The following is a 22994-nucleotide window of genomic DNA, read 5'->3' as shown; positions in this document are numbered from 1 at the left end:
CATAAAAAAGAAATTACACAAACATCGATAAAAAATATTGTCAAATAAATGATTGATGACATAAACATTGACAACAAAAATAAAGCACACAAAAATATTGATAACATTAAAATAAAATGAAACACACCAAAAACATCGAAATTAACAATATTGACAACACATCCGTGCGCAACAAATTTAAATCAACATAATAAAAATATATAACAAAGTAAATATATAACTCAACTAAAAAAGAAACTAAAGTATTTAAAATTATTAAATTGAATAAAAATACAAAACATAGCTAACAAATACTTTTCTTTTTACATTTTCTACAAAATTCAACAAAACAACACCATCTATGAAAGAGACTTCATCGACTAAAGTATATAATTTTATTTTACAAAAAGAATTAAAATATAAGCTAAGGGGCACATTCATCATACTTATTACCGGTCGCAAACAGGCCAATGCATAGAATCAGTCCAATTGCGACCAGTAAAGTTTTTTTAGAATGCACCAACCCAAAACGCAAATGCAAAATAGGTAATAGTAAAATGCAAATGCTTTTCCATTCATTCCATTAACCCTCGAGGCCCATAGTATTGAATGAAAAAAGATTAAATTTGCTATTATGGAATCACTGTTTATTTAGTGATTCCTACATACATAAAGAATTGCAACTCCCAAATAACTATTTCTTAAAAATCACTATTAAAGATTTGCAATTCTTTCACTTCATACATGTGTCCCTACATTATAAAAATATTAAAATTAACTAAAAATATGACCTTTTCTCTTTTATTTAACGGATTACACTTCAGTACAACTGCACCAAAAACCGTGAAAACAAACAACTTCAAAGAAAAGTGCAAAAGCAACATTAAGGAAAAAGATCAAACTAAGGGGTCCATTATGATGGAGGGAAGACTTATGGAATGCTGGACCGTCCGCCAGGAGTGCGGCGGTCCTGCACCTGCAATTATGATAGCACCGCCACCGTGCCGGTGGAATCCCCCATTCCCAGCATTGTGGCGGGCAGTGCTCACAGCACTGCCCGCCACAATGCTGGGAATGCACATTGTGCATTGCATGCACATGGTGCAAGGCACCACGTGGTGCCTGCCTCCTTGTCCATGCCAATGCAGGTACCCCCCATGTGCAACCCCACAACCCCAACGTCTTGGGGGCCCGCTACGTGCCCCATCAGTGGGGACTACATGTCTTTCCATGGCGGCAACGCCGCCATGGAAATGCTCATCTCCGCCCTCATCATAATATGGATGGCGGTGTCTTACAGACACCGCCACCATATTGTGGCAGTTTTCCGCCCGATTGATTTAAAAGAAATACCTGTGGGCTAAATGGCTCCAGGTCTATCAGTATATTTGTAGATTTAACCTGCAGTGGTCTTTGATCTCTTGATTTGATCGATTTTCCCCTGGGTAGATTTGTATGGGATTCAATTCTATTTGGGTACATTCGCTCACTTCTGTATTAAGGATATATAGACAGGGAGTGACCAGGGCACACTCGGGAAGTGGGAGGCATCACACGAGTCTGAGGACCTATTTTGCCTGTGTTTGGAGGGGAGGGGTCAGGGGGGGTGGGGGGGAGGCGGAGGGGGATCTGCTACGATGGGCACAAATGGTAGGATTCAAAACTTTGTTTTTTGATAAACTCTCTGTATTGAATATTATTATGAAGTGCTGGTTATATTTGTTTTCTGGAACATCTTCTTTAAGAGATGGCTAATATTAGAATTGTATCCATAAACATATGTGGGCTTAATAATCCGATTAAACGGCGAAGAGTGAGGGAAGATTTGCGATTCTTGCGGGCGGATGTTCTCTGCCTGCAGGAAACGCATATAGAAGCTAGTCGTCATAAATTGCTGGAATTTGAGGGGTTTCAATTAGTCTCTTGGACTAAACTCGAGGCTAAGACTAAAGGAGTTGCAATCCTAGTAGGACGAGGGAAGGTGAACATAACTCGTTCTCTGGCTGATAGTTTGGGTCGCTGGGTAATTGTATATGGTGATTTTCAGGGCAAAAATATCACACTCTGTGCTCTATATGGCCCAGTTTTGGATGACCCAGAATTGTATAAATGGCTTAGCCTGGAGCTGATAGGATGGCCATCCCCGCCTATAATTTGTGGAGACCTAAATATTAATATGGACTGTGGATTATTGAATCAACCAGAGAGCGCATACACTGGGAGAAAACCTAAAGTGTATAAGGCTCTACGCCATTTGATAGAGATTCATGGGCTAATTGATGCTTGGGCGTTTTTTAATTGGGTGATCCGGGTTTCACTTTTTTTTCAGCACCACATAAAATCTGTTCCAGGCTTGATTATTTTTTTATATCACCAGCTCTTAGTCAAGGCTCCAGTATCATTAGATATCCTCGCGTGATGTCGGACCATAATCCGCTCGTACTGGAGATGAATATACAGGCATGTAAGAGCAAAAGTGATGTCTGGACGTTTAATCGTGGCCTGCTTAGTGAAAAGGAGTTCGTGGATACTATGTCCCCCTGGATTCTACAGTTTTTAGAGGAAAATAAGGGTAGCACAGGTATTCAGAATATTTGGGATACTCTTAAGGCTGGGATCAGGGGTGAAACTACAAGATATGACTGGGATGCTCAAAAGAAGGAGAAGGCTAACTTACAGAGGCTGTATAAAGAACTGGAAAAAGCAGAGGTGAATTTGTCTCGCTCGATACAGATAGGTGGGGATAGCGATTTAGCCCTGACACGGATTGCTATAGCAAAATCAGCTATCACAGAAGGTTCACAGGCGAAAGCTGCTAGCAAATTCATTGCTTGGAGATCTAAAATGTTTGAGAGTAGTGAGAGAGCAGGGCATTTGTTAGCCGCAAGAACTAAAGACAGAGAAGCAACTATACGTATCAAGACGATTCAGGATCCGGATTTGGGGCTTGTGTCTGAGGAGAAGACCATTGCTCTTGCATTTCAAAAGTTTGACCCAAAATTATATTATGATGATATTTGTGATAACGATGCACTTCAGGTGGAAATACAGGAATATCTGAAGGGGATCGGGGTGGATACACTAACCTCAGAAGAACGAGAATCATTAGATGCAGAAATTAGTATTGAGGAGCTTTGGCAGGCTATAGATTCTCTCCCGAGGCCCAAAGCTGTTGGCCCAGACTTTCTGCCGGGGGAATTTTATAAGATATTTCGACCTCAGCTCACTCCGGTTATGTTAGAACTATTTCGTAGAGTTCAGGATGGGTAGGCTCCTCCGGAGTCTTGGCGAGGTGCCCGAATTATAACTTTTTAAAAAAAGGATAAAGATCCGTCAGAATTGGGATCATACCGCCCTATCACGCTCATCAATAGTGATATTAAAATTTATGCCAAGATATTTGCCAATAGAATTTCTGGGCTAATTAAGAAACTTGTTTCTGTTCAACAACATGGCTTTGTGCCCGGGCGAGAAACTATAGACCATATACGCCGTGTTATTTCGCTGTTTGATTTTACTAAGGTCTCAGGAGACCCTATGGCCCTAATTCTGCTAGATGCAGAGAAGGCCTTTCATAGGGTCTCCTGGCCTTTTTTATGGGCTGTATTGACATATTATGGCCTAGGAGAAGGAATCATAAGGGCGATTCAGAGCATGTATAAACAGCCGACGGCCCAAATTTCAGTTATGGGGATCCAGACGGGTTCAATTAATATTTGCTCCCTTTTATTATTTGCAATTTATATAGACCCACTTAATAAAAAAATTATTTTGAATGATTTGATTTGCCCAGTGAGATCCAGGGGTGGTAACACGAAAATACGATCTAGCCATTCTGACAGACACTCCTCAGGCAGCACTGTCAGAGATTTCAAACCTAACATCACAGTTTGGTAAGTTGTCTGGATACCATTTGAATAACTCCAAGACCCAAATTATATGCAATGATAAAATTATGTTGGTGGATCCTCAGCTTATTGGCAGGGCACAATACCTATTATATATATATATATGTATATATATATATATAATCCAGGGATCGCCTCACGGCAACAAACATATGCGCACTCAGGAATCCATATTTAGCATAAAGAGTTTATTCTCAGGTTAACACGCTACGCGTTTCGACAGAAATGTGCCTTGATCACACGTGAACCACCCTGCTCGGTGTGGTTAGTTATGCACAACAAAAAACATAGAAGAGGTGACTACCATTGTTAACGCGCCAGGTCATATTTACAACAAATGGTACCGCCATCTTGGAATGGGGAACCACGCGCTATTACTCAGTTATGTCATAAGCATTGCCATCAAGTATTGCAGTACATTGCCTGTTAATACGGCAAATTACAAATGTAACTACATTTTTAACTCTCAATCTGGTGCAGTGCCTAAGATTTGGGTCGGGTTTAGGTATAAACCAGTCTTTCAAAGAAAACTTTGTAAAGCAAGCAATCCATTCGGTCTAGTGCCCAAGGACTCTGTATTCACATCATACAGATCGTCTAATTCACCCCTCATTAACTCATATCATAGTGCAAAGACGAGGCCATACCAGCAGGGACAGAGTGCATTTCTAGGTGAAATAAAGTCCGACTTTCATACAAGTGAAGGTGTCTTTCATCCAATTAAAAGGAAAAAGGTCAGGTGGACCGTGGGGTGACTGTGATGGAAGAGACTTCTCATTCTTATTTTCCTAAAAAAAACACATAAAGAACAGTTGTTAAAATCTCTAAATAAAATCAAGCTTATCAAGAGTTATAACATATTTTCAGTTACGTCACACATGAATTTATCTAAACATTCTGCTACGATTAATTGAACCTGTTACTTAACAACTGGCATCTCTTGTATTTATTGCTGGGGTAGGATTTTATTTTATTTTATTTTAGGGCAGATGGAAATTTCATCCCTCATGGAGGTGTGTGGCAAGCTCCTCATCAAGGTTGTGCCCCCCGGGGAATTTCGTTTCGAGCTCCATAATCCATTTCGACTCTTTCTTCCTGAGAGCCAGTTCCCTATTTCCACCCCTTCTACCTATATTGACTTGTTCGATGGCAAAGTACCTAAGGAAGGAGTTGTTTGATTGATGGAACTCTTGGAAGTGGCGCGCAATTGGGTATCTGACATCAGCGTGTGTTATTGCTCTAAGATGTTCCTGTACCCGTTTTTTGGCCATGCACGTCGTGCTTCCCACATATCGGAGTTTGCATGGGCATTCTAGGACATACACCACAAAATTGGTGTTACAGGTTAGGAACTGTTTGATAGGTCTGGGTTCCTTTTTACCTGGAATCTCAATATTTTTCACCATCACGCTTGATTTACAGGCTTTACAGTGGCCACAAGGGTAAAAACCCTTAAGGCCCTGGATATGTTGTTTTTTAGCTGTGATGTCACCTTTTACCAGAATATCACGGAGGTTTCTACCTCTTCTATAGGTGATGAGTGGTCTGTCATTCAGAAGGGGACCTACTGTATTGTCCGATTTCAGGATATTCCAATTATCGGCCAGAATTTTTCTGACTTTATTGGACTTGCAATTGAAGGTAGTTATAACCCTCGTTTCATTAGTGGAATCTTTCTCTCTGTCTTTAGGTTTAAAAGTGTCAGCCCTGTCTACTTGTTTGATTTTTGAGACAGCTTTGGAAAGAACCCCCTCCGGGTATCCTCTCTCTCTGAACCTTTTCAGTATTTCCTCTTGCTCCTTTTTATATCCTTCATTAGTGCTGCAGTTTCTTCTCGCTCTCAGAAGCTCGCCATATGGAATACTCCACTTTAAAGGATATGGGTGCGCGCTGAGAGCGTGGAGCAAACTGTTGCCGGCCGTGTCCTTTCTGTGGAGTACAGAAGTAAGTTTTCCTTCCATCACCCTGATTTCTGTATCTAGAAATTCTACACTCACTGAACTGATGTTGTATGTCAGATGAATGTTGTACTGGTTGTTGTTGAGTTTTTCAATGAAGCGAATTGCCTCGTCCTCAGTCCCTTGCCAGATGAGAAAGAGGTCGTCTATGTAGCGAACCCACGTGGTTATCTGTGCCAGTTCGCTCATGAGGCTGGTATCGCTCCTGATCTCTTCTATGTTTTTTGTTGTGCATAACTAACCGCACCGAGCAGGGTGGTTCACGTGTGATCAAGGCACATTTGTGTCGAAACGCGTAGCGTGTTAACCTGAGAATAAACTCTTTATGCTAAATATGGATTCCTGAGTGCGCATATGTTTGTTGCCGTGAGGCGATCCCTGGATTATATGGTATCGGCTTTCTGTGGTCCGCCGATTTCTATGCGCCACCTGGCCCGGGAGAAGAATCCCAGCAGGACCCAGTGCTTTGCTTTGGATTGAAACTGAGGGATTCAGTGCCGGCCGCACGATTACAATCTTGCAAGGAGCGAACGAGACTTTATTTGAAAACCGGGTAGAAGACAACCGTCCCGACCCACAAGGTAAGCCCTCGATCTCCCACCGGTGGGGGTTAAGGGAGGAACAGTTGCACGCCGCGACAGTCTCTTCTCTGAAACCCTCACTGCACGGGATTGAGGCACGGGGTGGGACACGGGCGGTTGTATGAATGCAGACTATGGACATTTCCGTTTAAAACCGCAACCCACTACGTGGTTTTTCGAGTCTGTCATCGGCATATCTAAATACCTATCCGGAACCCATAAGCGGCCCCAGGAACTACTTACAGAAGTGGGGGAATCTTTAGCATGACAACACCCTAAACGGTTGTAATTACCGTTCGAAATTTTCAGGACATACCTACGAGTGCAATAGATACTGTGCACACATTAAACATTAATTGCTACAGAACCGCTTTCTGGCCATGAATGAAGAAGGGGAGAGAAGACGTGAGGCAGCTACTTTCTTTGCTCGAGCCCCGGGCAAAGGACATACTAATCCCACTACAACAGAAAGAGTGGACACCAACTCTCTAAATACCAACCTGAGGAGATATGAGAAACTGATGAAACAAGAGAGCTCCCGTTGGTGGGAAGCCACATCTCTACAAGATTATGTAGACAAAGCAATGGTTCCTCGTGGATTACGTATCTACATAACACCTTCACATGAGTCACCCAATCCGCAAATGCTGGAAGACTGGGCAAACAATTCCGCAACGAGCAGCAAGAATATGCTCATTATTCTCATCAAATACGCGTGGGAAGAACGCGAGGGCATCCTAAAGGAACTGAAAGACTTGTATGATGAGTTTGCTAAAAGCCCCGAACAAGAAGCAATAAGCAAATTCAAAGAGGAACTAAAGAGCCGTCTAAAAAAGCACGAAGACGATATAAAGTACCGCAAGCAAAGGAAACTCCATAGAGACTGTGGCGACTATGAGAGTGGACGCATCCTAACCTACAGTCCAAAGTATGATTACCTATATAATCAGGAGGGCGCACAGGCTAAACCAGCAGCAAATAGCGCCCAAAGGGATGAACCTCAAACATCAGGTGCCACAGAAGACTCGGACTCTGACATGTCCAGAAGAACAGCAAGCACTTCATCTGAATTTGAAATTACAGCGAAACCGGCTATTTTTTTTCACGAGTTTCGGGTCCTGAGGACAAGACGGAAAAAGGCAGAGGACGAAACCCCAACCTTCAAGACAAACCCGACCCGGGGAAGACCAAGGGGACGAGGAAGAGGCAGGGGAGGTCATCAAAAAGACGACTCAAGCTCCAGCAAAGGAGAAGGAAATACCAAAAAACCTGTGGGAAACAAACGAGGTGGTTACAAGAACAGAAAATAATCATGGATGAAAATACGGTAAATAAAACAATCATTAATCTATCTTCACGCAGCCTCACTCTAAATGAAAAACGTACTCTCTGCTTAGGCTTAAGTTTCTGTCCTACCGAGACTTTCGACTATGCCAACACTAGAGTCGACATTTTCAAATTCGTCAGAAAGGTGAAATTAAAGAAATGGCATTTCTTTAAACAAAACAGAAACCCTGACATTTCGGATGATGTTGAGAATATTTTTGAACTCATGAAAGAAAGCGATGTGACCATAGTAGATAACGATTTGATCCCCCACCAGTATGGAAATTGAGAATGAGGGTAACCAAGAAGCAGGTAGAACAGACAGGGCAGCAAATACTCACTTCAAACCCAAATCGGTGTTTTGCCCAATAATGCCCCATGACGCCATCGACACATTTCATGACGTGGTCACGAAAGAACTCATTAAACTGAAACACACTAAAAATGTTTGGAGTTCTAAAGACATGAATCTCACTGGTGCACAAAGAAAATTCCTTTTTGAACTAGTGGAGGATAAAAACATTGTACTGAGACCATCTGACAAGGGTGGTAATATTGTTCTGTGGGGGAAAGATATGTATGTTAAAGAGGCCCTCAGACAACTGGACACCAGTAACTTTTATGCAAAATGTACCATGACTAATTATAGCGATAGCGTATTAGAAACGTGGGAAAAATTGAACGAGTGGCGCATGGAGGGTCTGTTGTCCTGGCAGGAATATTGTTTTCTAAAAAAAGACTATCCTAAATTGCCTATTTTTTACCTGTTGCCCAAAGTCCACAAAAATGACAAAACCCCCCCGGGAAGGCCTATTATTTCATCCATAGGCAGTGTCAACGAAAATCTATCCCAATATGTTGATTATTTTTTAAGGGAATTTGTATGTACATTACCCACATACATTAAGGACACCACCGACTTCCTTAATAAAATTGATACAGTGCAATGGGTGGAGGGCTCCCTGCTCATCACTATGGATGTCAGTGCCCTGTACACTATCATTGATCATGTACAGGGTATGGAAGCCAGCTTCCACTTTCTAAAAAACCGAGATAGAAGCTTCCTTGACCATACTTGCATGCTCATCGAAATGATGAAGATATGCCTTAGGAACAATATCTTCATGTTTGACGGCGTCATGTACAAACAAGTACGTGGCGCGGCCATGGGTTCAGCATTTGCGCCGAGTTTCGCGAATCTGTTCCTAGGGAAGTGGGAGGAAGAGATCAGGAGCGATACCAGCCTCATGAGCGAACTGGCACAGATAACCACGTGGGTTCGCTACATAGACGACCTCTTTCTCATCTGGCAAGGGACTGAGGACGAGGCAATTCGCTTCATTGAAAAACTCAACAACAACCAGTACAACATTCATCTGACATACAACATCAGTTCAGTGAGTGTAGAATTTCTAGATACAGAAATCAGGGTGATGGAAGGAAAACTTACTTCTGTACTCCACAGAAAGGACACGGCCGGCAACAGTTTGCTCCACGCTCTCAGCGCGCACCCATATCCTTTAAAGTGGAGTATTCCATATGGCGAGCTTCTGAGAGCGAGAAGAAACTGCAGCACTAATGAAGGATATAAAAAGGAGCAAGAGGAAATACTGAAAAGGTTCAGAGAGAGAGGATACCCGGAGGGGGTTCTTTCCAAAGCTGTCTCAAAAATCAAACAAGTAGACAGGGCTGACACTTTTAAACCTAAAGACAGAGAGAAAGATTCCACTAATGAAACGAGGGTTATAACTACCTTCAATTGCAAGTCCAATAAAGTCAGAAAAATTCTGGCCGATAATTGGAATATCCTGAAATCGGACAATACAGTAGGTCCCCTTCTGAATGACAGACCACTCATCACCTATAGAAGAGGTAGAAACCTCCGTGATATTCTGGTAAAAGGTGACATCACAGCTAAAAAACAACATATCCAGGGCCTTAAGGGTTTTTACCCTTGTGGCCACTGTAAAGCCTGTAAATCAAGCGTGATGGTGAAAAATATTGAGATTCCAGGTAAAAAGGAACCCAGACCTATCAAACAGTTCCTAACCTGTAACACCAATTTTGTGGTGTATGTCCTAGAATGCCCTTGCAAACTCCGATATGTGGGAAGCACGACGTGCATGGCCAAAAAACGGGTACAGGAACATCTTAGAGCAATAACACACGCTGATGTCAGATACCCAATTGCGCGCCACTTCCAAGAGTTCCATCAATCCAACAACTCCTTCCTTAGGTACTTTGCCATCGAACAAGTCAATATAGGTAGAAGGGGTGGAAATAGGGAACTGGCTCTCAGGAAGAAAGAGTCGAAATGGATTATGGAGCTCGAAACGAAATTCCCCGGGGGGCACAACCTTGATGAGGAGCTTGCCACACACCTCCATGAGGGATGAAATTTCCATCTGCCCTAAAATAAAATAAAATAAAATCCTACCCCAGCAATAAATACAAGAGATGCCAGTTGTTAAGTAACAGGTTCAATTAATCGTAGCAGAATGTTTAGATAAATTCATGTGTGACGTAACTGAAAATATGTTATAACTCTTGATAAGCTTGATTTTATTTAGAGATTTTAACTACTGTTCTTTATGTGTTTTTTTTAGGAAAATAAGAATGAGAAGTCTCTTCCATCACAGTCACCCCACGGTCCACCTGACCTTTTTCCTTTTAATTGGATGAAAGACACCTTCACTTGTATGAAAGTCGGACTTTATTTCACCTAGAAATGCACTCTGTCCCTGCTGGTATGGCCTCGTCTTTGCACTATGAAATGAGTTAATGAGGGGTGAATTAGACGATCTGTATGATGTGAATACAGAGTCCTTGGGCACTAGACCGAATGGATTGCTTGCTTTACAAAGTTTTCTTTGAAAGACTGGTTTATACCTAAACCCGACCCAAATCTTAGGCACTGCACCAGATTGAGAGTTAAAAATGTAGTTAAATTTGTAATTTGCCGTATTAACAGGCAATGTACTGCAATACTTGATGGCAATGCTTATGACATAACTGAGTAATAGCGCGTGGTTCCCCATTCCAAGATGGCGGTACCATTTGTTGTGAATATGACCTGGCGCGTTAACAATGGTAGTCACCTCTTCTATGTTTTTTGTTGTGCATAACTAACCACACCGAGCAGGGTGGTTCACGTGTGATCAAGGCACATTTGTGTCGAAACGCGTAGCGTGTTAACCTGAGAATAAACTCTTTATGCTAAATATGGATTCCTGAGTGTGCATATGTTTGTTGCCGTGAGGCGATCCCTGGATTATATGGTATCGGCTTTCTGTGGTCCGCCGATTTCTATGCGCCACCTGGCCCGGGAGAAGAATCCCAGCAGGACCCAGTGCTTTGCTTTGGATATATATATATATATCCTTCAATGGTTTCTGCATTTGTACGCTGTCACCTGACCGAAGAGTGCGTCGTCGAGTGGGATCTCTGCAGCAAGAATCCAATCAATTGAGAAAATCCTTGAAAAAGGGAGACGACGCCATGTGCGATTAAACTTGTTTATTTTGTCAAGCCGCCATTGGACACGTTTCGGCTGATCCCAGCCTTGTTGGGATCAGCTGAAATGCATCCGATGGCCGCTTGACAAAATAAAGAACCTTAATTGCACATGGCGTTGTCTCCCTTTTTCAAGGATTTTCGCATTATATATTTATATATATATATCACTAAATGGGTCCACATTCTCATTAGCAGTACCGCCTATAGCATCTCTCATAGGATGGCAAAGTGAAAAAGTTCTACTCTTCTATTTTGACTTGCCTTGATGCAGATTAATCTGCGTGTGTGTGTGTTTGTGTGTGTGCGCGCGCCTCCTGAAATCCTTTTGTGCAAAGGAGAGTTTTGAACACTGTGTTCCTCACACTTTACCAATGCTTCTACAACCTTAGCTGGGCATAGAAAATTCAGCCATGGCAATGACACTGCCAGCCAGATGCCATGCCTAGAACGCTGGTAGCATATACCGTGCAGCTGTGGGATTGAAGTGTGGCAACACTGGGGTAGAGAATAGACTGAGATACTGCTATATAGAGTGGAATAGATCAAACCTGCACTACACCACACCATCCCCAAAGTGCCAGTGACAACACAAGGACTCCACACTTCCGAGCATGAAGTAAAAGATTATGAATCACAAATGGAAGACAGCAGCCAAAACGGTAAAGGAGCATGCAATGAGTGACAGTGGGACTACATGACCACCTATGAATCCTCAGGCAATAGGAACAAGAAATATATACTAGTAGAAGTGGTACACACATCCCCAACATCAGAAAACGCAATTAACATGGGGGTACGGCCACACAAAGTTCAGGCGGTATTTTTGAAGGCTTAACCTGCCAATGAAAGTATATCTCATATTGAACCTATATATCACAAGGTTTAAACTAAAAACAGCAACAAAGTTCTACATAAAAAGCTTTGTGGATATTCATGACATGAAATGACATGTTTTAACACACCATAACATGCCCTCTGATGCAACAATATCAAAGATAGGGCTTTTCTTAATATTAGCCTTGCCTACATTTCGTGCTTTGCATCCACGAAGGAACTAGGTCAGATGTAGTCCTATTGTGTACAAGCAGCATGGTCTGAATTACAACAATGGGGGAAATAGGCCAGTGCTTAGAAACAACAGCATATTTTCAGCACCAGAATAGTTTTCAATGCTACTTTGTTTAATGTATCTAAAAACCTATTGTTTTGGTGTACAATTCATAAAACAGGGTAGTCACGGTCCTGAAAACTATCCTTATCCCAATCCAAAAGCAGGTACGAACCACAATGTGGAGAAAACGCCTTTTTTATTTTTGCAGATACAAAGTCAATTATAAGCTAGTGCCCAGCCTGACGCGTTTCTACTGCCCAACTGTAGCCTTGATCACATGACCCGCTGGACCAATCAGTGCATATATATAGTGAAAAAATCAAAACACATGATACAAGTAATCAGATTAGTTTAAAACGGAGTGCAAACATAGAAATAGGACCGTTTTTTCGATGTAAAGGCAGAATCTGCCACAGTACATCAATATTTTACAAATCACGTTTCCTAATTAGTGCTACTTATCTCCAGAATAACAGGTTAGTGCTTCTAAATTCTTGGCGCACAGGTAAAAAACAATAACTAATTAGATTTAAGTACATCCTCGAACATGAAACTTATAACAGTATCACTTCAGCTTTCAAACTGTTCGACTTATTTAGAGTTTGGCGGATGAGATACTCCATTGCATACGTGGCGGATGACCTGTCCCCCGTATTATTGCAAGTGGGTTTTACCCAATGGCACTTGTAATAAGGCATACAGGATATCTGTCATATGTTGAGCTAGTATCACGTCCACCAAACTGTAAACAAGGCCCTTCATTTTCATACTCTTAATGATGTAAATTGTTTTAAAATCATGATTCTAAACTATGATTTTTTCTATGTTGCATTTGTACTAGTACTTACCTGGCTGGTCCCAGATGAATACGCTCCCTGTCTTCACTCTCACTCCATTCAAAGGTACCTTCCATGAAGGTTCTCATCTCAATACTGTCCAACACATCAGTCCCAATCTCAGTGACCTCTACTGACCTCTCCTCCAGGTGAACAACAAGTCGAAACCACCCTGCACCTTCTATTAATCTCTACGTTCAAAAAGAAGTTTTACTACGTGGCTAATCTACATGTTCTACTGCCAATGTTTAATTGCCTACTGTTTTCAAGTTGGAAACAACTTGTCATGCCACTGTTAAAAAGAATTTGTGGGGGCGTGGTTTTGCTGAGGATGAGGTGAGACGCACCCGTTGAGAGCTCCGACTTACCGGTGCCTTCTTTAGCCAGTAAAGCAGTGCAGGAGACACAGCGTCGAATCTGCCCCACATACTTGGTCAGTGGAGCAGACGGGGCACTTCCTGGTGAGAGGGCAGCTTTCTGGGCTGTTGCGTTGAGGTGCGGACACCGGCATTCACTTTCCGTGGCGATCGAGCACCGGCGGCTGAGATTTTGTCCACGTCAGGCCCTGAGCTCTTTTTGCCACCGGGAGCTGCCGGGGCCCCGCTCATCACTTTGGCCCGCTGGACGTCATCTTCGGGGTCCCGACTTGCAAAGCAGATGACGGGTATGCCCAGGGTGCTGCCGCTTGGCGGAGGGTCTCTACGGCCCGAGGTAGGCTTCCACAATCTTGGGCCTAACAGTCGTGTCCGTGAACACTGAGCGGCCTGCAGCCTTCACAGCTCCTGCAACTCGCCTAAGCGGCTAGGTTCCTTCGAGGCTGGAGGGGGGACCTTGGCGGCCTGTGACGTTTCTCGACGGCGGTCAGAGGCACGCTACGCTTGGGAAGAGCGGCTGTGCCGCGGCCTGCGCCTGGGGGTGTGGGAGAGCCCCCGCCTGGCTCGCGATGAACCCTGATGGTGGATTGGAAGGCCCTACAAGGGGGGGGGGGGGGGGGCGCTAGGCCCTACAAAGGGGGGGGGGGGGGCTCAACCCTCGCTGGACTGCAGCGACACCAATCTTAACTTTTTAATAAAAAAAAAGAAAAACTTACATTTCCTTATGTGAATGCTGTAATAGAGCTGTATGTAAATGTATTTATTTAAATGAATGGGGTTGATGGATTGTTCATATCCGATCTGACTAACAAATTAATAACTCAATATTACAATAGTTCTGGTATGTATTTTATCACATGTTACTTATTCACTCTATCTATAAAGACAATTATAGGGGACAACTATTGAAAACTAGGCAATGGTGAAACTAAAACAAATGCCATCTAATATCTGAACAACAGCCTGCAAAAAAACAATTTTGATAGACACTTAATAGTTTTATGGGTGGAATATAGGAAACTACTGAAACTAAACAGAAGTGGGTACTGGGTCACCGGCCTTTGCGGGCACAGCTGTGAGACATTGCACACTACAACGTGACAGATGGCGAGCTTCCCCACTCTCTGCGTGAGTCTCTTTTGATCTCGATTCCAAAATCAGACAGGGATCCTAGCCAGGTAGCCGCCTATAGGCCAATCGCTATACTTGGGGCCGATTACAACATTTTAAGCAAAATACTAGTTGACTGATATGCCCAAGTCCTCATGGAGCTCGTGCACCCAGATCAGAAAAGATTTGTTCCCAGCCGAAGCACCTACCAAAACATCTGCTGCCTCTTCCACATCAAGGATCAGGTGAGGGATTTATTGCCTCATGCCGCCTGTCTCATCCTTGACTTGGAGAAGGCGTTTGACACTCTGACCTGACGTTAGCTATTTGCGGTAGTCACCCGCATGGGAGTGGGACCTAAACTCCTAGTGTACACAAAGCTACAGTACTCAAACTTCACGTTTCAGATCTGTTTGATTCGTCACATCTGGGCTCCATTCCCGATAGGCCGAGGTACAAGGCAGGGATGTCTGCTCCCCCTTCCACTATATCCGCTGGCTTTGGAGCCCTAAGCCACATGACTATGGAGGGGGGATGGTATGGGGTATTCCTTTGGTGGGCGGGACACACAGTGTGTCCCTATATGCAAATGACCTGCTTCTTTTGATAAGAGACATAACTGCTGACCTCAACCCCGACTTGCTACACTTGCAAACTTTGCGGCAGCGGCTGGGCTGTAAGTAAACTGGATGAAATCTGCTGTCTACCCACTCAGCTCCGACCTCCCACCACAAGAAGGGGCGATTGTGTATGCTATAAAAGGCATGAATCCCCAATGCACACTTCATGCCTTGTATAGCATACACAATCACCCTGCTACCTGAGAGTCCACCTGTATCAGAATCCTAACAATCTTTATGAGGGCAACCATCGCAGGGCCCTGATGGGCGTACATTCCCAAGTAGGCTTCTGGAGGACACTTACCATAGCCCCCCTTGGCAAGATCGCCCTGGTGAAAATGGTCATTCTACCCACTGTAGGAAACTGGCTCTACATATACTACACTAAAATGAGGTATAGTGTGTATAGAGACCGAGTGACCCAAGAGGTAGGCAGTGGTTAAAGTTAGATAGAACCTTACTCTCTAATTGTGGTAGACAGTATCAGAGGACAGTGTTAAGCATTTGATGTACACACTCATCAGCAAATGAATTCACACACTCAATAAATGAAATCTAGGCCAATTGTATTTGTATAAAAATATATACTGCTCTTTTATTTTTAGAACCAAGTAAGCCTTGTACAGGTAAGTATTAAGTCCTTTTCAGTAATAAGTTACTGGCTATAGAAAAGGTTGAAAAGACAGTAGAAATTGTACTTTGTTTGATTTACAGGTGATGCAGTAGGATGCAACACTTAGAAAATACAGCACATTGAATTGAATATGCTTTCCCAGTAAATTACAGGAAAGTTACTTTTTACGTTACTTTTCTAACTCCGTGCTGGATACCTAGATTCAGCAATGGGACATCTCCTATAAACAGGTAAGTAAATATGTTCTGGTTATTTGTGCAATTTTTAAAGAATATTTTTAGATTTCAAAACTCGACAGAAACTTTTTGGAAAAAATTGTCAATGTTATCCTGTGGAGGAAAAACAAGATAATGGTTGGCAGGTAAGTAATCGACTGTGGGAGTTAAGGTTCTGGGGGTTAGACGCAGGGGTCCCCCAGGGTCAGTGATGTACTGTTGTTGCACCCTCAGCGGTACTAGGACGGCCAGGTGCAGAGTGTTGATGCTCAATGTTATCCAATAGGGTATAGGGGGCCTCCAGTTGGTGGCTGCTGGGAAGCAGGCCACTGGGTTGTGGGAGCGAAGCTCCTAGGGTTAAGGTCAGGGCAAATGGGGAAACAAAGTAGCACAAAAGGTGCACCCTCAGCGGCACTGGGGCGGCCAGGTGCAGAGTGCTGTTTCAACGTCGGGCGCCCTGTTATTTTCTATGGAGAACCTCCGGTTTCCAAAAGCACTGCAGGCAGGGAGAAAAAGGACTTCTAGGTGCCACCACCACTTGTAGAGATAAGTTGGCAAGTTAGGGGTTTGGTTAGGCACTGTCGGTTTGGACACACAAGGCCATGGGGTGTCGGGTGCAGGGTTGCCTTTTGGGGTCAGATCTTCTTACCAGCTCCTGGTCGAGGTTAGGGGGCCTTCTGGACTTAGGCTGCAGGGGTCGGCTGGAGGCTTGAGGCAGGTCAGGGGTAACCGGATCTTGGGTCAGGATCACCGCTGTGACCTCCTTGTGGTGTTTTCCCACTCGAGCTCAGGCCAGGTTCGGTGGATGAGGAGTGGGCAGGATTCAAAGTCCCTGGCTGCTGCCAGAGGTTGCAGTTGAACAAATCCGGTGTTCACAGGAGAAGCAGTCTTTGGAAGTGAAGGCAGGCAGGTCCTCCGGGGTTTGTGAGGTTGCTGGCTGCAGGACACACTGGGATTTCACAGGAGCAGGTTCGAGGGGAGACAGGCCGGTAGAACTGGGGCCAAGTCAGTGGGCGTCTTCCTCTTGTTAGCTGGCTGCACGGCTGTTCAGTCCTTCTTCTTCTTTTCTTCTTCTTGTCAGGCTGGATCTCCGGAAGGAAGGTTCAGTGTGGCCCCTAAATACTAGAATTCGGGGCGTTACAGGTAGGTAAGGCAGGGACCAATTTGCCCTTCCCTGGGGTGGATACACCCTCTATCGTATCACCCTCCAGTGGGAGGGGGGCAGGAGCCTGTCTCTGGTTGGCTAGGTCCTCCCATCTACAAGATAGCGGGGACTCTGGAGTTGTACTTCACCTTGCCTCCCCCACCTCAGGGGTGGAGTTGGCAGAGGTGGGCATACCTCTTTCCCTCACTTGCTTTTCTCATCGGCTCTCCCACCCAAAGTGGGGGGTAGAACCAGTAGGGACCAGTTGCTGAAAGCAGCAAAGGTTCTGGGGAGGCTCACAAAGGCAGCATGCCTTTGAAGCTTCCCCTCTTGTGAACCCTGCCCATCCTGGGGGAGGAGGCTTGGCACCTCGTCCCAGGATGTGCATTGTTTCAGGCCCCAGAGATCAGCAGGCTCTCAACCCAGGGGTCCAGAAACATGTCTGTTGGAGGCAGCCTAAGCAGCCACTCAGTCAGTTCACTAGGAGTTAGTTGAGTTTCAGGGAGTATCTCTAAGATGCCCTCTGTTGTGCATTTTACATAACATCCCACACTGGCATCAGTGTGGGTTTAATGTGCCGAGAAGTTTAATACCAAACTTTCCAGTTTTCAGTGTAGCCATTATGGTGTTGTGGAGTTCGTAATGACAAACTCCCAGCACCATATACTCTTAATACCAGTAGGGGTACAGCTGTAGGGGTACAGGCCTCATGCACCTGTACCCTCATCACTGGCATAGGGCACCCATCTATAGGGGTGACTGATGGATTCCAGGGAGGTGGTTTGTGGGCATGGCACACAGGGATGTGTGCCATGTCGACTTTTCACTTTGTTCTGCACCAAGACATGCACCCTGCGAAGGCAGTGTGAGAGTGTCAGGGTACAGGGACTCTAAGGGTGGCCCTTATAAGTGCTGCAGCCCTTAGAGGCCTTCTCTGGTCACAGTGCCCTGGGTACATGTGGCACCATTTACCAGGGACTGACATGTCACCAGAGATGCCAATTGGGTTTAGGCTTCAATGCAATTTTAGGGAAGTAACATAGGCCCTGGGTACCTGATTAGCAGGAGCCCAGGGAACACTCAGTCAAAGAACATCGGAAATTCAGCAAAACGTGGAGCATACCATGCAAGAAAGAGGGCACTTTCTCACAAACCCCCCCCCCCAACCCCCTCCCCCTGCAACGAAAGATGATGAGATTAGCTTTTCCCTAGAGAGTCTTCATTGTCTAAGTGGAAGAACCTGGAAAATCCATCTGCATTGGCATGGGCAGTCCCAGGTCTATGTTCTACTTCAAAGTCCATTCCCTGTAGGGAGATGGACCACCTCAACAGTTTAGGATTTTCTCCTTTCATTTGCATTAACCATCTGAGAGGTCTGTGATCAGTTTGAACTAGGAAGTGAGTACCAAACAAGTATGGTCTCAACTTCCTCAGGGACCAAACCACAGCAAGGCCTCCCTCTCAATGGCACTCCAACACTGCAAGTACTCCATGTGACCACATCAAGGCTACTAAATTGTATATGGCTTTATATCTCTCTCTTTATATTGATAAACCGCACTATTGAATACCATTATCATAGTGACTACTTGTGGTAGGTAGCTACCAGCCCCACCACTGAGTGTAGGTAGATTCACTTCACATAGAGTAGGTCCTGAGAATTGTCACAGATTATTAAAACCAATAGGCAAGAAACATGTTGACCTTAGGAGATGAGCATTGCTTGTACTAAAGCTAGTAGCCAGGAAAGCTGCCATTCCACACATTTCTACTCAAGGGGATAACCAACCTGAATAAAAGTATTATTTGGGTTATGTGACCTGTTATAACCACACACTTCACGGTATCTTTGCTTCACGGTCCACCCCCCCCCCCCCCCCCACTTCATCATACGGCAAGGAACTAAAGATCTCCGATAAGGAGCCCCTTTATGGGAGCCCGTTCGGTATTGCAGCGCTGACCCAACGAGGAACAGGTCCATATGATGAAGCATGACACCTAGCTCGCTGGCTGTGTGAGGACCCTAGTTCCAACTTTGCATAGACTCCAACACTGCTCCCTGGGGAGAAGTCTTCAGCTTATAAAAGCAACAGGTTGGTCTTGGCCTTCATCATTGGTCTGGGATAGGGTCACTCCTATACCCAGCTCAGAGGCACCAATCTGCACTATGAAATGCTTGGCATGATCTGGAGCCTTCAGAACTGGTGCTGAGCACATTGCTTCTTTCAGGGTGTCAAAAGCCTTTTGGCAACTAACTGTCCAGTTAACCTTTTTGGCATTTTCTTGGAGGTGAGTTCTGTGAGGGGAGTCAAAATGGACCCATATCCCTTCACAAACCTCCTGTAGTACCCAGTCAAGCCAAGGAATGCCCTGACTTGGGTCTGGGTAGTTGGAGCTGCCAGTCTAGGGTGGCCCGGATCTTGGGTTGTAAGGTTTGTTCCTGGCTTCCACCAACAAGGTGGCCCAAGTACACCACAGTTCCCTGCCATATCTGGCATTTGGATGCCTTGATAGTTAGTCCTGCAGTCTTCAGGACGTTTAAAACCTACAGAAGGTGGATCAGGTGAGCCTGTGAGTGCGTGTTTGAATATTCACATGGCCACCTCGGTTACAAAATTGCCTCAGGAGTGGTTTGAGGGCCTGCACAGTTCAAACCAAGAAAAGGACTTAATCAATCTAGACCACTGGATACCCAGACCAGTTCGAGATTTATTGCATCAAAGTAGCTAACTGGGCATGGCTGCTTTCCACTTCATTAAGACCGTTATTAATGGAGTCAAAAAAGGCCATCCATTTGGACTCACGGACATTCAAAATCATGGTTATATCGCCACCCCTTGGGCCAAGTGTTACTCTCTCAAGTGCGATCCATTTTATACTCTCAGGTGTATGTCCACACCTCTTGAAATGAGGTGGATTCAGAGGACGACGGAACTACACTACATTCTCAGACTCATCCTACAGTTCGGGGAGTGACCAAGAATTGCCAGGCCCCAGTGCAGCCTTCAATTATCAGTATTTTGGGTATCCCCCTCAACAGCCTTTTTTAGGCCGAGGCCAAGGCCAATGGAGACCACGAGAGGCCGCAGCAAGAATTGGTCACGGGGCCCACCACGAGGTCAGATGCCCAACAACATGGATTGGGACGGAGGGAGAGGCCGGGCCCAGAAGCAAGTAACGTTCCGGGCATAGAAACAATGAGAGATCTCCACCAGACGGAAGGAATACCGGTGATAACCGGGCAATTGAACATCCCGACTAACCCAGTGGTTAATAGCTCAACTTTAGCTCTGAATGATGATGAAATCAAAGTGCTGAGTAAGGGTCTATCTTACGTTCCAACGGCCTTCCCCAATAAATTTGCATTGTGTTTATTTCCTTACATGTTTGCTTGATAGTTTTATGTACTGGGACCCCTCGTATATGTATCGTTAAGTACCCAGGTCCCAGTGACTATATTGGGTTAACCCTTTCTTCTTTACCATGGAACAAAGGCCCAGCCAGCTGCCAAGAAGGGGAAGATCCGGGGACAGGGAAAACCTGCACCGGCGTCCATACCCCTTGAGATGGATGGGGCACCTGAAGTGGTGGTCCCGGAGTCCACGGAGGGGGATGTTGTCTCCCTGGAGGACTTACCTATCCCTACGGAGTGGCAGGTGGAGGGAGGAGCTACCAGGGAGGAGTTTTGTCTGGGGCAGAAGGAGTGCCCTACCCTTGAGGGTCTGAGGCGACAAGCCGAAGCCCAGGCAGCAGGTAATGCTTCAGGGAACTTTCATATCTACTGGGAGGATGGCCTCCTCTACAGTGAGCCCAAAACTCCGGTGCACGTTTCGTCCCGGGCCTTGGTTGTCCCCCAGCGTTACCGAGCCTTCCTTTTGGAGTTGGCTCATGAAATTCCTTTGGCAGGACACCTGGAACCACTACCCGTCGTTAGCACCCCCTTTGAAAGGGTCGGCATCGACACTGTTGGGCCATTGGATCCACCAACTTCTGCTGGTCACAGGTTTATCCTGGTTCTGGTGGATCATGCCACCCGGTACCCAGAGGCTATTCCTCTGAGGACCATCACTGCACCTGTGGTGGCCGGGCCCTGATGGGGATTTTTACCCAAGTGGGTTTCCCCAAAGAAGTTGTGTCCGACAGGGGTGCTAACTTCATGTCGGCATACATGCAGGCTATGTGGAAGGAATGTGGAGTTACTTATAGGTTCTCCACCCCTTACCAACCCCAGACCAATGGTCTGGTGGAAAGGTTTAACAAAACCCTGAAGGTCATAATCAGAAGTCTGCCTGAAAGCCTGCGGAGGAAATGGGACATCCTCCTACCCTGTTTGTTGTTCTCCTACAGGGAAGTGCTACAGAAAGGGGTGGGCTTCAGCCCCTTCGAGCTTCTGTATGGGCACCCTGTTAGAGGACCTCTCAGCCTGGTGAAAGACGGATGGGAAAAGACTCCCAGGAGGCTTCCCCAGGATGTGATGAGTTGCATGCTGGCCTTCCGTAGCCAAATGGCTAAGTTGTGGAATCATTTTCTGACAACCTTGAAGCCAGCCAGGGAGTCATGAAAGACTGGGATGACCACAATGCTCACACCGTGGAGCTGGAGCCTGGACAGAAGGTGTGGGTCATGGAGCCTGGAGAGCTTAGTGCCTCCAGGATCGCTGGACAGGCCCCTTTGAAGTGATTGAAAAGAAGGACAAGGTCACTTATTTGGTGGACCTTAAGACCCCCAGGCAGCCCCATCGGGTACTCCATGTCAACCGCCTCAAGCCCAACCATGAGAGGTCCGAGGTCACTTTGATGATGGTGACTGATTGGGCAGAGGAAGAGGAAAGCGAGCCTCTCCCTGACCTATTTGCGTCCCAGGAGAAGGATGGTTCCGTGGAAGGAGTGGTCCTCTCACCATCCTTGACTCCCGAGCACCAGAGGGACTGCCGCCAAATCTTAGAGCAATACTCCTCGCTGTTCTCCCTTATCCCGGGGAGGACCCGCCTGTGTGCCCACGATGTGGACACAGGGGCCAGCCCACCTGTGAAGTCCAAGTCTAACCGGCTGTCAAATAAGGTGAAGGCCAGCATCCACAGTGAGGTCACCAAGATGCTGTATTTGGGAGTTATTGAACCTTCCGACCGCCCTCGGTCCAGTCCAGTGGTACTGGTACCAAAAGCTGCCCCACCGGGCACCACCGGGCACCACACCAGAACTCAGGTTCTGTGTGGATTACAGGGAGCTGAACTCAGTGACTAAGACTGACGCTCACCCCATCCCAAGGGCAGATGAGCTCATTGACCGGCTGGGAGCTGCCCAGTACCTGAGTACCTTTGACCTCACGTCAGGGTACTGGCAGATCACTCTGACAGATGGGGCAAAGGAGAGTTCTGCCTTCTCCACCTCTGAGGGTCACTACCAGTTCCGAGTGATGCCCTTTGGGCTCAAGAATGCCCCTGCTACCTTCCAGCGGCTGGTGAATCAGGTCCTCTCTGGGTTGGAGGCCTTTTCTGCTGCCTACCTTGATGATATCGCTGTCTTCAGCAGCAGCTGCGAAGACCATCTGTGTCACCTTTGGGAAGTACTTCAGGCCCTGCAGCAGGCAGGCCTGACGATCAAGGCCAGCAAATGCCAGATCGGGCAGGGGTCGGTAGTGTACCTAGGCCACTTGGTGGGTCGGGGTAAGGTGCAGCCCCTC

Source organism: Lissotriton vulgaris, chromosome 9 (assembly GCF_964263255.1).
Source record: "Lissotriton vulgaris chromosome 9, aLisVul1.2, whole genome shotgun sequence".
NCBI lineage: Eukaryota > Metazoa > Chordata > Amphibia > Caudata > Salamandridae > Lissotriton > Lissotriton vulgaris.
This window is presented reverse-complemented; position numbering follows the sequence as displayed.